We start from the raw sequence: 12,832 nt of genomic DNA on the forward strand, positions 1-12,832 counted from the left end.
TAGACATCCACAAGAGACACCCGAAGAGGGGTGTAGTTGTGGTATTTTCTAGGTTTCTCGGTGGGTTGGTCTTCTTTCTTCTTGGATTCTTTATCCTTGTCCCGAGGTGGGTAGGAGAATCAGGCCTTTGAGCTTTCTCCCAATCGGGAGTTTTCCTCCATGTTGATGTATTTTTCTGCCCTTTTTTGAACTTATTAGAGATGTTGGTTTTTTTTTTGGATATTGATGGCTAAAAGGTCCTTCTCGCAGGCCATTGATGAAACCCATGATGGCTGCTTCTGTTGGCAGATTTTGTATATCCAGACATGCCTTGTTGAATCTTTCCATGTTGCTGCGGATGCTTTCCCGATCTCTTGCTTTATCCCTAACAAGCTAGGGGCATGCTTGGATTTGTCTTTCTAGATGAAGAATTTAGCTAGGAACTTCTTGGCGAGGTCATCGAAGCTTACTATGGACCTTGGCGGCAAACTGTCGAACCACTTTATTGTCGTTTTGGTTAGAGTAGTTGGGAAAGCTTTGCATCGAATGGCATCCGAGGCGTCAATGAGATACATCCTGCTTCTGAAATTGCCGAGATGGCTTGGATCAGATGTACCATCGTATGGGGTCATCTCAGAAGCATTAAAGTCCTTTGGGACTTTAGCTTTCATGATTTCTTTGGTGAATGGATCTTGGTCCTTGTGGGAGCTATCTTCGTAATGGATCGAACGGTTTTAGCTTTGAGGTTGGCCTCGAGGTTCAGGAGCTATTCCTCTAGTTCTCGGTGTCGTTTTGTTTCTCTCCGGAGGTCTCTCTCGGCTTCCCACTGATGCTCAGCCTGTTTTCAAGCTATTTGAGATGATCCTGCTAAGCTTGTAGAGCATTTAAAATTTCTGCATTTGGAGACTGCTTGTCTCCGTTAGGTTGAGGTGTGTCTTTTGACGTGGCATCTGTATTTTTAAGCAGCATTCTTTCTTCCAAACTGGAGTTATGATCGTTGTCTAGGTTGTCCGCCATGGTGATGGGATGACTTCCAGGGTCCCGACAACTGTGCCAATATTCCGGGGGTTACCTGAAACTTGAAGGTCGATCTCGGATCAGATCTGCTGTTGTGGCCGGAGCTGTCATGTCCAACTTATCGGACTTGGGGTGCTGCTGATCCTTAATCACCGGGGTGGTGGTACCTACGAGACTCTGATGCTTAAGTTAGCACGTGCTTTAGGCAGGATTTTGTGTAGAATCAGAGTATGAGTTATACCTGGGTGCTCCAGTGTATTTATAGTAATGCGGAGTGACCTTTCTGGAGATAAGTTAGCTATCTTATCTTATCTTTGAACGAAGTCACGTTATCTTTTATGCCAGCTGCCTTTAGAGTGGGCTGTGCCCTTTTGTATGGGCCTACTTGGGCCTCTATGGTGATTTGGCCGAGCTCTTTGGAGAGAGGTCGGTGTAGACCAACCTTTATAAGAGGTCGGTCGTTTTTGTCTTTATCAAACCGGCTTGCCTAGCTTGATCCTATGGTATGAACACTGGGTAAAAGCAGTGGCTAGCCACCACGTGCTCCAGGTTGAGACTCGAAACTCTACTGACCCTATGTCGTAAGTGTGGCCGGACACTGTGAAAGTTCCGGATGAGCTCGCCCCCGTGGATAAAACACCAATGTGGGTGTTGTGTGATTATGATTATGTTTGTGAATAACTCGAGTTGGGGATGCACGACAGAGGGACAGTCCAATGGTTAGCTACCAGGACTTGTCGGGTTGGCTTTATAACTGACAGATGAGACTCATCAGCCACTAGGATAGGCATTCATCATATGCATCTATGTGACATTGTTTGGGTGTGCATATTGTACTTGGTTTGCCTTTGTGATTAATTGTGGTTAACTGCTAATTGTTCTACTTGAAGTAATTGTTTGTTTGTGCTTGAACTTTCCTACTTGTGTTTGTGACTAGGATTCTGCTGGACTGTGATGATTGTTGTTTGGATTGTTGGGCCTAGGGCCGTGGTTGATCATGGTGGGCCGAAGGCCATGTTTGGTTGATGTTTCTGGTTTAGAAAAGTATGAAAAACTAATCTGGTTCAGCATAGATAAACATTTTGAAAGGCTTTTGAATTTTTAAGAAATGATATTTTCCTCTTTTAGAAAAGATTTCAAATTTTTTTATAGTAACCTTTGCTTTTAAAAAGATGCATAAGACGGATATTAATAACTGTAACGATTTTATCTCGCATATCCTATTATAGTAATTCTGCAACCCTATAATGAGACCCTTTTGAGGATGATGTTCTCACTCCCCTACAGGTCTTCTTTTTCAGGTTACGGACGACGAAGTTCGGAAGGGCTTATTTCTTTTCTATTAGACAATATTATGTATTGTTTTAGAATTTATGTTTCCCTCGCCTTTAACTTTGCAAGTTTTGTAAGAGGGATAGGATTTTGATATGAGATGCTTGTAAATTAATATGTATGTATACGTATATGTATATATATATATATATATATATATATATATATGTATTTCCTGTGAGTATTGTAATTTATATTGTAAGTATGAATGTATGTTTTTGAAAAATTTGGTTTAAGTTTTAAACAGGCATATTTTAGTATTAAATATTATAAGAGTCGTAATATCTAAGCTATCAAAGTGGCGCAGCCGGAAAGCGTGACATTTGATAGTTAGGGTGTTACATTATGGTATCAAAGCAGTCTTTCCTGTAGAGGCTGAGGAATGGACTGACTGTGCTTCAATTGCATACTGAGTGTCTGTCATGTAATAATCTTGTCAAATGACGAGAATTAGAGATTTATGTTCATGACAGTCTATTGATTAACGTTGTTAGTCTTGCATTGCATACTTCTTGGTATTAAGTTTTGTCGACTTAATACTAGCGAATTATGTATATGAGAACACTAATGGGTTATCAAAGATGATATACTAGTTTTGGATAAAGCGAATCGCGGGTTTTGGGATCGTTAGAAACTACTTCTCGAGGTTATCCAGTTACGTGTCTTGAATTTCGTTCGAGTCGACTGGTTCTTTCATAGCCTAACTTGAAGTTCTTGTTTGCTAATCCTTTTGAAAATTAGTTTGATTTTTCAACCATATTCCTCTATTCATATGAATTCTTGTTTGATCCTAATTGAATATGCTTGTTGAAATCCTCGTTGTATCTATCTTTCTCTGTTTAAATTCCTCTTCTTGATTCACGTATTCTTTTTATAGCTTTAAACTTGTCTTGATGCGCTGTGCCTTTTAGTCTTTATTCTGAGTCTATTTTTAAAGAAATTGATTCAGTTTTTCTCTTACTTGATAGTAATTACAACCAATTTTAAAATTTTCATATAAAATTTTGTCACACTATATATGTTTCTTTTTATTTTTTCCATTCTTTTTAACAATTTATATACATGCACGCTTCCAATTTTTTTGGTCTATATATACAACATTTCTCTTTATTTCCTTCATGATTTTTCCTTTTAGATAGATATGTTAAATGGTAATATATGATTCTTTTTAATATTTGTAAAAATACTTTGCTGAAAATGTGAAAAAACTCACAAAAAATTGCAGTATCTGAAGTTGGTTTAAAGAAGATTCTTTTTCACCCACAAAGAATATTCTTCTAAGTTCTTAATCATTTTTGTAGTAACACATACAAAATACCAAAGAATTTATTTTTCTCATTTTACAATGGTTAAAGATCGATAAACATTGTTTGCAAAAAAAAAAATTAGAGACCTAATTATTTTTTCTTTAAACCTTTACTATTCTTTGAACATTGTTTATTAAAATTTATATGAAAATTCAATCATGATAAATAAATTTTGAAACAAATTACTGTAGTTTATGTTACCCACATAATTAATACTTTAAATGCATAGGGTAACATAATTACCTAGTTAAGACTAACATTTTTACAAACATCTAATCCTGACAATGCATCTTCCTTCCCTTATCAACAGACCAAATTAATGTTGCATCTTTTTCTTTAGTATTGTAAAACAAAATTCTGGAGCTTAATCTTAGAATTCCTTTTTTCCTTAATAATATCAAAATTTTAAAATACTATTGGTTACAAATTTTCATTATTGATTTTTTTTCTTATTTTTTATATTTCACAATAAACAAGTATATATGTTTAATCATGTTCTTCTTTATGTCCCTCTGGATTCCTTTGCTTTTTTTCATGACATATTTCTTTTTTTATCCTTAATTATTCTCCATAATTAGAGACAGAATATTTTGTCTCATACATCGTATTTATGGGTCGACAATAACGACTCAAAAATAAAAGACTTGTCCATAACCAAAACTATTAAATGAACATTAAATTTTGGAAAGCTACTACACATACAAATCTTTTTGGTATACAAGTTCGTACAAGTTGGCTCAAATCCAACAAAAATAAATCTCAATTTAGATTGCGTGTAAACACGCGCTTCCCTGACTCTTGAATAGCGCAAACAGTTCTTCTCTCTCAATCAAAACTGCAATGCTCAAAATTCAAACAAGGATCAAAATTTCTCAAAATTGTTGCGAAAAGTGAAGGAAATTGCAAAGCTGAATTCAAAAAGTGCTATGAGAAAATGAAATAAGAAGATAAAGAAGAAGAAGAAGCAGATGAGGAGAAGGAAGAGGAAGAGTTTTGGATTATGCAGAACTTATCAGTACACATACACCAAAAATTCTTAAACAATACACTTAAATATCTTCGTGTTATACCGAAATTTGCTGCAAATAAAAAACAATATTTCCTCTAATGCTGCATTTTTTTCTTCTTCTTTTTGTTATTTTTTCTTTCTTTTAGTTGAATGAATGTAACTTCATTCTCCTCTAAGTAATTTTGCAGCATTATGTATTTTTTCTCCTTCTTTCTTTGATTTTTTTTATTTTTATTCTTGTTACAAGAGTAAAATAAGAAGAAACTTGAGAAGGCAAAACAAAAAGACAAGGATGAATAAGAAAAAAGAAAAATAAGATGGTGATTATGATGAAAAAAAGAAGAAGAAGCAGTAGAAGATGAGGAGGAGGAAGAGGAAGAGTTTTGAATTATGCAAAACTTATCAGTACAAAAACACCGAAAATCTTAAACAATACACTTAAATATCTTCGTGTTACACCAAATTTGCTGCAAATACTGAAGATATTTCCTCTAATGCTGCATTTTTTTCTTCTTTTTTTCTTTTAGTTGAATGAATGTAAGTTCATCCTCTTTCAAGTAATTTTGTATTATGTGTTTCTTCTTCTTCTTTTTTGATTTTTTTGTTTTTATTCTTGTTAAGAGAGTAAAACAAGAAGAAACTTGAAGATAAAACAGAAAAAAAAAAAGATGAGTAAGAAAAAATAAAGATGATGATGATGATGATGAAAAAGAAGAAGAAGAAGCAATACAAGATGAGGAGGAGGGACAAGAATAGTTTTGAATTATGCAGAACTTATCAGCACACATACACTGAAAATACTTAAACAATACAATATCTTCATGTTACATTGAAATTTGCTGCAAATGCAAAAAATGTTTTCTTTAATGCAGAACTCTTATATTACACTCAATTCAAATCATCAACGATGAACAATAATTTTCACACAAAAAACATTATTCACCTACAGAATCATAAAAAACTAATGCAAACATTATCTAGAATCAAATCACACCTCAGCCACTTGAATAGATTCAAACAATAATCAACTTCGTTCTGGTTCAATTGACAGTATAAAGTTGAATTATTCATTTTCTTCACAACGAGATAACTGTTTAAAATTGATTTTAGAGCTTGATTTCAAAAACATAGAGAAAGAACGAATAGAAACACAGAAAACGCAGAGACGGTAGAGAACGTAGATAAAAAATATTGAGAAAATTTTAAAACGAAACGAAATCCACCTCTAAAATAGGTTCGATGTGTTAAGCTAAATTTGCTTCTACAAAAGATTCAGGTTTTCCAAATCAAATAAAATGTTAAAAATTAGTTTTGATTGTCCCTCCTCTTGCTAACACATATAAATAGGAGTAATTACAATGAAAGTATAAAATTACAGATAAATAAGAACAATTAAAAAAAAGTAAAGATAGATTTATAAAATATAATATTTTATGTTTTGAATGTGAAATTATTAAAATTTTAAGATGTAAATGAAAAATTATTGACTGAGTTTTACTATCTAATAACAATCAACTATTAATTAATAAATACTCAATTTCTATGCTCTCCGTCCCCCTAAAATTATAGGATGAGTAATAAATTGATAAATTGAAAGCAAATAAGTAAACAAGTGGAAGAAAAGAAAGGAAATATCAAACAAAATCTGAAATAATTATCACACATATATGTTTTTTCAATTTTTCCCATTCTTTTTAACAATTTATATATATACACTCTTCCAATTTTTTCTCTATATACAATATTTCTCTTTATTTCCTTCATGATTTTCCTTTTAGATAGATATGTTAAATGGTAATATATGACTTTTTTAATATTTGTAAAAATACTTTACTGAAAATGTAGAAACATTCAAAAAAAATTACAGTATATGAGGTTGGTTTAAAGAATATTCTTTTTAACCCACAATGAATATTCTTCTAAATTTTTAATCATTTTTGTAGTAACACATACAAAGAACCAAAGGATTTATTTTCTCATTTTTACAATGGTTAGAGATTATAAACATTGTTTGCAAAAAAAAATCGAGACCTAATTATTCTTTATTTAAACCTTTACTATTCTTGGATATTGTTTATTAAAATTTATATGAAAATTCAATCATGATAAATATATTTGAAACAAAGTACTGTAGTTTATGATACTCACACAATACTTTAAATGTATAAGGTAACACAATTACCTGGTTAAGACTAACATTTCTACAAACATCTAATCCTATAAATGCATCTTCCTTTTCCCTTATCAACAGAATAAATTAACGTTGCATCTTTTTTCTTAGTATTGTAAAACAAAAATTCTGGAGCTTAATCTTAGAATTTCTTTTTTCCTCAACAATATCAAAATTTTAAAATACTATTGGTTACGAATTTCATTTTTTATTTTTTTCCTCATTTTTTATTTTTAACAGTAAACAAGTATATATGTTTTAATCATGTTCTTCTTTTTGTCCCTCTCGATTCCTTTCCTTTTTTTTCCAAGATATATTTCTTTTTTTTCGATTGTTAATTATTCTCCATAATTAGAGATACAATATTTTGTCTCATACATCATATTTATGGGTCCATAATAAAAACTCAAAAATAAAGGAGTTTGTCCATAACCAAAAACTATTAAATGAACATTATTAAATTTTGGAGGGCTGCTACACATACAAGTCTTTTTGGTATACAAGTTCATACAAGTTGGCTCAAATCCACAAAATAATTCTCAATTTAGATTGCATGTAAACATGCACTTTCCTAAAATCTTGAATAGCGCAAACAGTTATTCTCTCTCAATCAAAACTGCAACGCTCAAAATTTAAACAAGGATCAAAATTTCTCAAAATCGTCGCGAAAAGTGAAGGAAGTTCTGAAACTGAATTCGAAAAGAACTATGAGAAATGAAATAAGAAGATAAAAAAGAAGATGAAGAAGCAGAAGATGAGGAGAAGGAAGAGAAGAGTTTTGAATTATGCAGAACTTATCAGCACACATACACCGAAAATTCTTAAACGATACACTTAAATATCTTCGTGTTACACCGAAATTTGCTGCAAATACAAAAAAGTTATTTTCTCTAATGCTGCATTTTTTTTTCTTTTCTTCTTTTCGTTATTTTTTCTTTCTTTTAGTTGAATGAATGTAAGTTCATTCTCTTCCAAGTAATTTTGCAGCATTATGTATTTCTTCTTCTTCTTTGTTTGATTTTTTTATTTTTATTCTTGTTAAGAGAGTAAAACAAGAAGAAACTTGAGAAGGTAAAACAAAAAAAAAGATTAATAAGAAAAAAAAAAGAAAAAGAAGACGGTGATGATGATGATGATGATGATGATGATGATGAAAAGAAGAAGAAGCAGTAGAAGATGAGGAGGAAGAGGAAGAGTTTTGAATTATGCAGAACTTATCAGTACAAAAATGTAAGACTCAGAATTTTCGGAAAAATATTATTATGAGTTAATTTTCATTTATTTATTCATTAAAGACTTTATTTTTAGAAATTATTTTATTAAAAGTAATTAAATTAAGTTTTGATAATTAAATTAGAAATTTTACTTAATTTTATAATTATTAAATAATTTTCGATATTTAAATTATACAGCTTAACAGTTGTAAAAGAATAAGAATTTTATACAATTTAGTTAAATAATTGAGATTTCAGAATTTAATACTTTAATTTTTATACAACAACAACAACAACAAAGCCTTGTCCCACTAAGTGGGGTCGGCTACATGAATCAAGCGACACCATTGTGCTCTATCATGTATCATGTCTACAGAGAGACCGTTTACATGTAGACCTCGTTTGACCACCTCATGGATAGTCTTCTTAGGTCTTCCTCTGCCTTTCGCCCTTTGTCCATCTTCCATCTCATCCACCCTCCTGACTGGATGTTCTATCGGTCTTCTTCTCACATGTCCAAACCACCTGAGACGCGATTCAACCATCTTTTCCACAATGGGTGCTACTCCAACTCTCTCCCTTATATCTTCATTCCTTATTTTATCCAATCGCGTATGACCACTCATCCATCTCAACATCTCACCTCTGCCACACTCAGCTTATGTTCGTGCTCCCCTTTAGCCGCCCAACACTCCGTACCATACAGCATAGCCGGTCTTATAGCGGTGCGATAGAATTTACCTTTAAGTTTTAAAGGCACTTTTTTGTCGCATATAAAACCAGATGCACTCCGCCATTTTGACCAACTTGCTTGGATCCTATGATTTACATCTTGTTCAATCTCTCCATTATCCTGTACGATGCACCCAAGGTACTTAAAACTTTTAACTTTTTCTAGGATGTTTTCTCCAATCTTCACCTCTATATTTGGGTTTTCCCTTCTCAGACTGAACTTACATTCCATATATTCCGTCTTGCTACGGCTTATGCGCAGACCATACACTTCTAAAGCTTCTCTCCATAACTCCAACTTCTTATTTAGGTCTTTCCTTGACTCTCCCATAAGGACGATATCATCGGCAAAAAGCATGCACCATGGCACAGGCTCTTGGATGTGCTCTGTGAGTACTTCCAGGACTAATGTGAAAAGGTATGGACTTAAGGATGATCCCTGGTGTAATCCTATACCAATAGGGAATTCTTCCGTCACACCACCTTGAGTCTTCACACTAGTTGTGGCCCCATCATACATGTCTTTAATTGCCCGAATATATGCGATCCTTACTCTCCTCTTTTCTAAAACCTTCCATAAGACCTCCCTTGGTACCCTATCATACGCTTTTTCCAAATCAATAAACACCATATGTAGATCCCTTTTACTACTACGTTACCTCTCCATCATCCTTCTAATAGGTATATCGCTTCAGTGGTAGATCTTTCTGGCATAAATCCAAATTAATTCTCTGTTACTTGTGTCTCTTTTTTCAACCTCCGTTCTATCACCCTTTCCCATAACTTCATAGTATGACTCATAAGCTTAATCCCTCTATAGTTTCTACAACTTTGTATATCCCCTTTATTCTTGTAGATAGGTACCAAGGTGCTCTTTCTCCACCAATCAGGCATCTTCTTTGACCTTAAAATCTCATTAAAAAGCTTGGTTAACCAGTTGATGCCTTTTTCTCCAAGACATTTCCAAACCTCAATCGGGATATTATCAGGTCCTACTGTCCTGCCATTTTTCATCTGCTTTAAAGCCTCTTTTACCTCGAAGTCTCGAATCCTTTGATAGTAGTCAAAGTTTTGATCTTCTTCCCTTGTGCATAATTAAATAAAAAAAATTAATTATATTATTTTTAATTTTAAATTAGAATACACGATTAACTGCAATCAGTAAATTGATAATTAAATAATATTTTTCAATGTAATTTTAATGGAATAAATTAGATTTTGAATTGACACACTATACTCTAATTTAATTAAAACTACCAAATTCTAATTTATTTAAAATTTTTAATTTCACATTTGCCCCAAATTAAACCTTAATCCTAAAATCAGCACACTAACCCTATCCCCTTCTAACCCAACCCTAGCCTCCTTATTCTCCTTGTTACCAAAAACAGCGGCGGCAGTGGAAAAAGAGAAAGGAAGAAAGAACGGTAGACAGAGGAGAGGGAAGAGAAGAAGGGGGTGTGCTGGCACTGGTCAACTCCGCTGTCACCGTCGCCGTCGCCGCGCCCTACCAATCGTTGCTAAGAAGGTCGAACAGAAGGGAGAGAAAGCTAGCGTTGAGAAAGGGAACGGTCGCCGAGCTAGTGCCGTCACGTCAGCACTACTCTGCCGCCATGGATGAGGAGAGATGCCTCGGAGGGAGAGAAGGTCTGCGGTGGAGAAAGAGAGATAGCGCTTGGTGCGCATAAATTGTGATCATCAACAATGGTGCCAAAGACTTGGAGCTCTCAAATGTGAATCACACTTTGTCACAACTTCGCACAACTATCCAGCAAGTGCACTGGGTCATCCAAGTAATACCTTACGTGAGTAAGGGTCGATCCCACGGAGATTGTTGATATGAAGCAAGCTATAGTCATCTTGTAAATCTCAGTTAGGCGGATTCAAATAGTTATAATGGTTTTCGAATATAATGATAAATAAAGCATAAAATAAAGATAGAGATACTTATGTAAATCATTGGTGGGAATTTCAGATAAGTGTATGAAGATGCTTTGTCCCTCCTGAATCTCTGCTTTCCTACTGCCTTCATCCAATCCTTCAAACTCCTTTCCATGGCAAGCTGTATGTAGGGCGTCACCATTGTCAATGGCTACTTCCCGTCCTCTCAGTGAAAATGGTCCAAATGCTCTGTCACAGTACGGCTAATCATCTGTCGGTTCTCGATCATGTTGGAATAGAATCCAGTGATTCTTTTGCGTCTGTCACTACGCCCAACACTCGCGAGTTTGAAGCTCGTCACAGTTACTCAATCCTTAAATCCTACTCAGAATACCACAGACAAGGTTTAGACTTTCTGGGTTCTCAAGAATGCTGCCAATGGATTCTAGCTTATACCACGAAGACTCTGATCTTTCGGATTGGAGGCTAAGAGATACACGCTCGTTCTAAGGTAGAACGGAAGTGGTTGTCAGTCACGTGTTCATAGGTGAGAATGATGATGAGTGTTACGGATCATCACATTCATCATGTTGAAGTGCAACAAATATCTTAGAATAAGAATAAGCTGAATTAAATAGAAGAATAATAGTAATTGCATTAATACTCGAGGAACAGCAGAGCTCCACACCTTAATCTATGGTGTGTAGAAACTCCACCGTTGAAAATACATAAGTGATCAAGGTCCAAGCATGGCCCAATGGCCAACCCCCAAAGTCTAAGAACTAAACATCTGAAGATAGATACCAAGATAAGACAGGACCAGATTTCTAATACAATAGTAAAAAGTTCTATTTATACTAAACTAGTTACTAGGGTTTACAGAAATAAGTCTTAATGCAGAAATCCACTTCTGGGGCCCACTTTGGTGTGTGCTTGGGCTGAGCTTGAGCTTTAGATGTGCAGAGGCTTTTCTTGGGGTTAAACGCCAAGTTATAACGTGTTTTTGGCGTTTAACTCTGGTTTGTGACGTGTTTCTGGCGTTTTACTCCAGAATGCAGCATGGAACTGGCGTTGAACACCAGTTTGCGTCATCTAAGCTTGAATAAAGTATGGACCATTATATATTTCTGGAAAGACCTGGATGTCTACTTTCCAACGCAGTTGAGAGCGCACCATTTGGAGTTCTGTAGCTCTAGAAAATCTATTTCGAGTGCAGGGAGGTCAGAATCCAACAGCATCAGCAGTTCTTTTTCAGCTTGAATCAGATTTTTGCTCGGGTCCCTCAATTTCAGCCAGAAAATACCTGAAATCACAAAAAAACATACAAACTCATAGTGAAGTCCAGAAATGTGAATTTTGCATAAAAACTAATAAAAACATCCCTAAAAGTAGCTAGATCCTACTAAAAACTACCTAAAACAATGCCAAAAAGCGTATAAATTATTTGCTCATCACAACACCAAACTTAAATTGTTGCTTGTCCCCAAGCAAATGAAAACCAAATAGGATAAAAAGAAGAGAATATACTATAAATCCCAAAATATCAATGAATATTAGTTCTAACTAGATGAGCGGGACTTGTAGCTTTTTGCTTCTGAACAGTTTTGGCATCTCACTTTATCCTTTGAAGTTTAGAATGATTGGCATCCATAGGAACTCAGAGTTCAGATAGTTTTATTGATTCTCCTAATTAAGTATTTTGATTCTTGAACACAGTTACTTTTATGAGTCTTGGCCATGGCCCTAAGCACTTTGTTTTCCAGTATTACCACTGGACACATAAATGCCACAAACACATGACTGGGTGAACCTTTTCAAATTGTGACTCAGCTTTGCTAAAGTCCCTAGTTAGAGGTGTCCAGAGCTCTTAAGCACACTCTTTTTGCTTTGGATCACGACTTTAACCACTCAGTCTCAAGCTTTTCACTTGGACCTGCATGCCACAAGCACATGGTTAGGGAAAGCTTGATTTAGCCGCTTGGGCCTGGACTTATTTCCTTGGACCCTCCTATCCATTGATGCTCAAAGCCTTGGATCCTTTTTACCCTTGCCTTTGGTTTTAAGGGCTATTGACTTTTTCTGCTTGCTTTATCTTTTTCTTTTATATTTTTTTCGCCACTTTTTTTTTCGCAAGCTTTGTTCTTCACTGCTTTTTCTTGCTTCAAGGATCAATTTTTTTATTTTTTAGATT

Source organism: Arachis stenosperma, chromosome 7, assembly GCF_014773155.1.
Source record: "Arachis stenosperma cultivar V10309 chromosome 7, arast.V10309.gnm1.PFL2, whole genome shotgun sequence".
In the NCBI taxonomy this organism is placed as follows: Eukaryota; Viridiplantae; Streptophyta; class Magnoliopsida; order Fabales; family Fabaceae; genus Arachis; species Arachis stenosperma.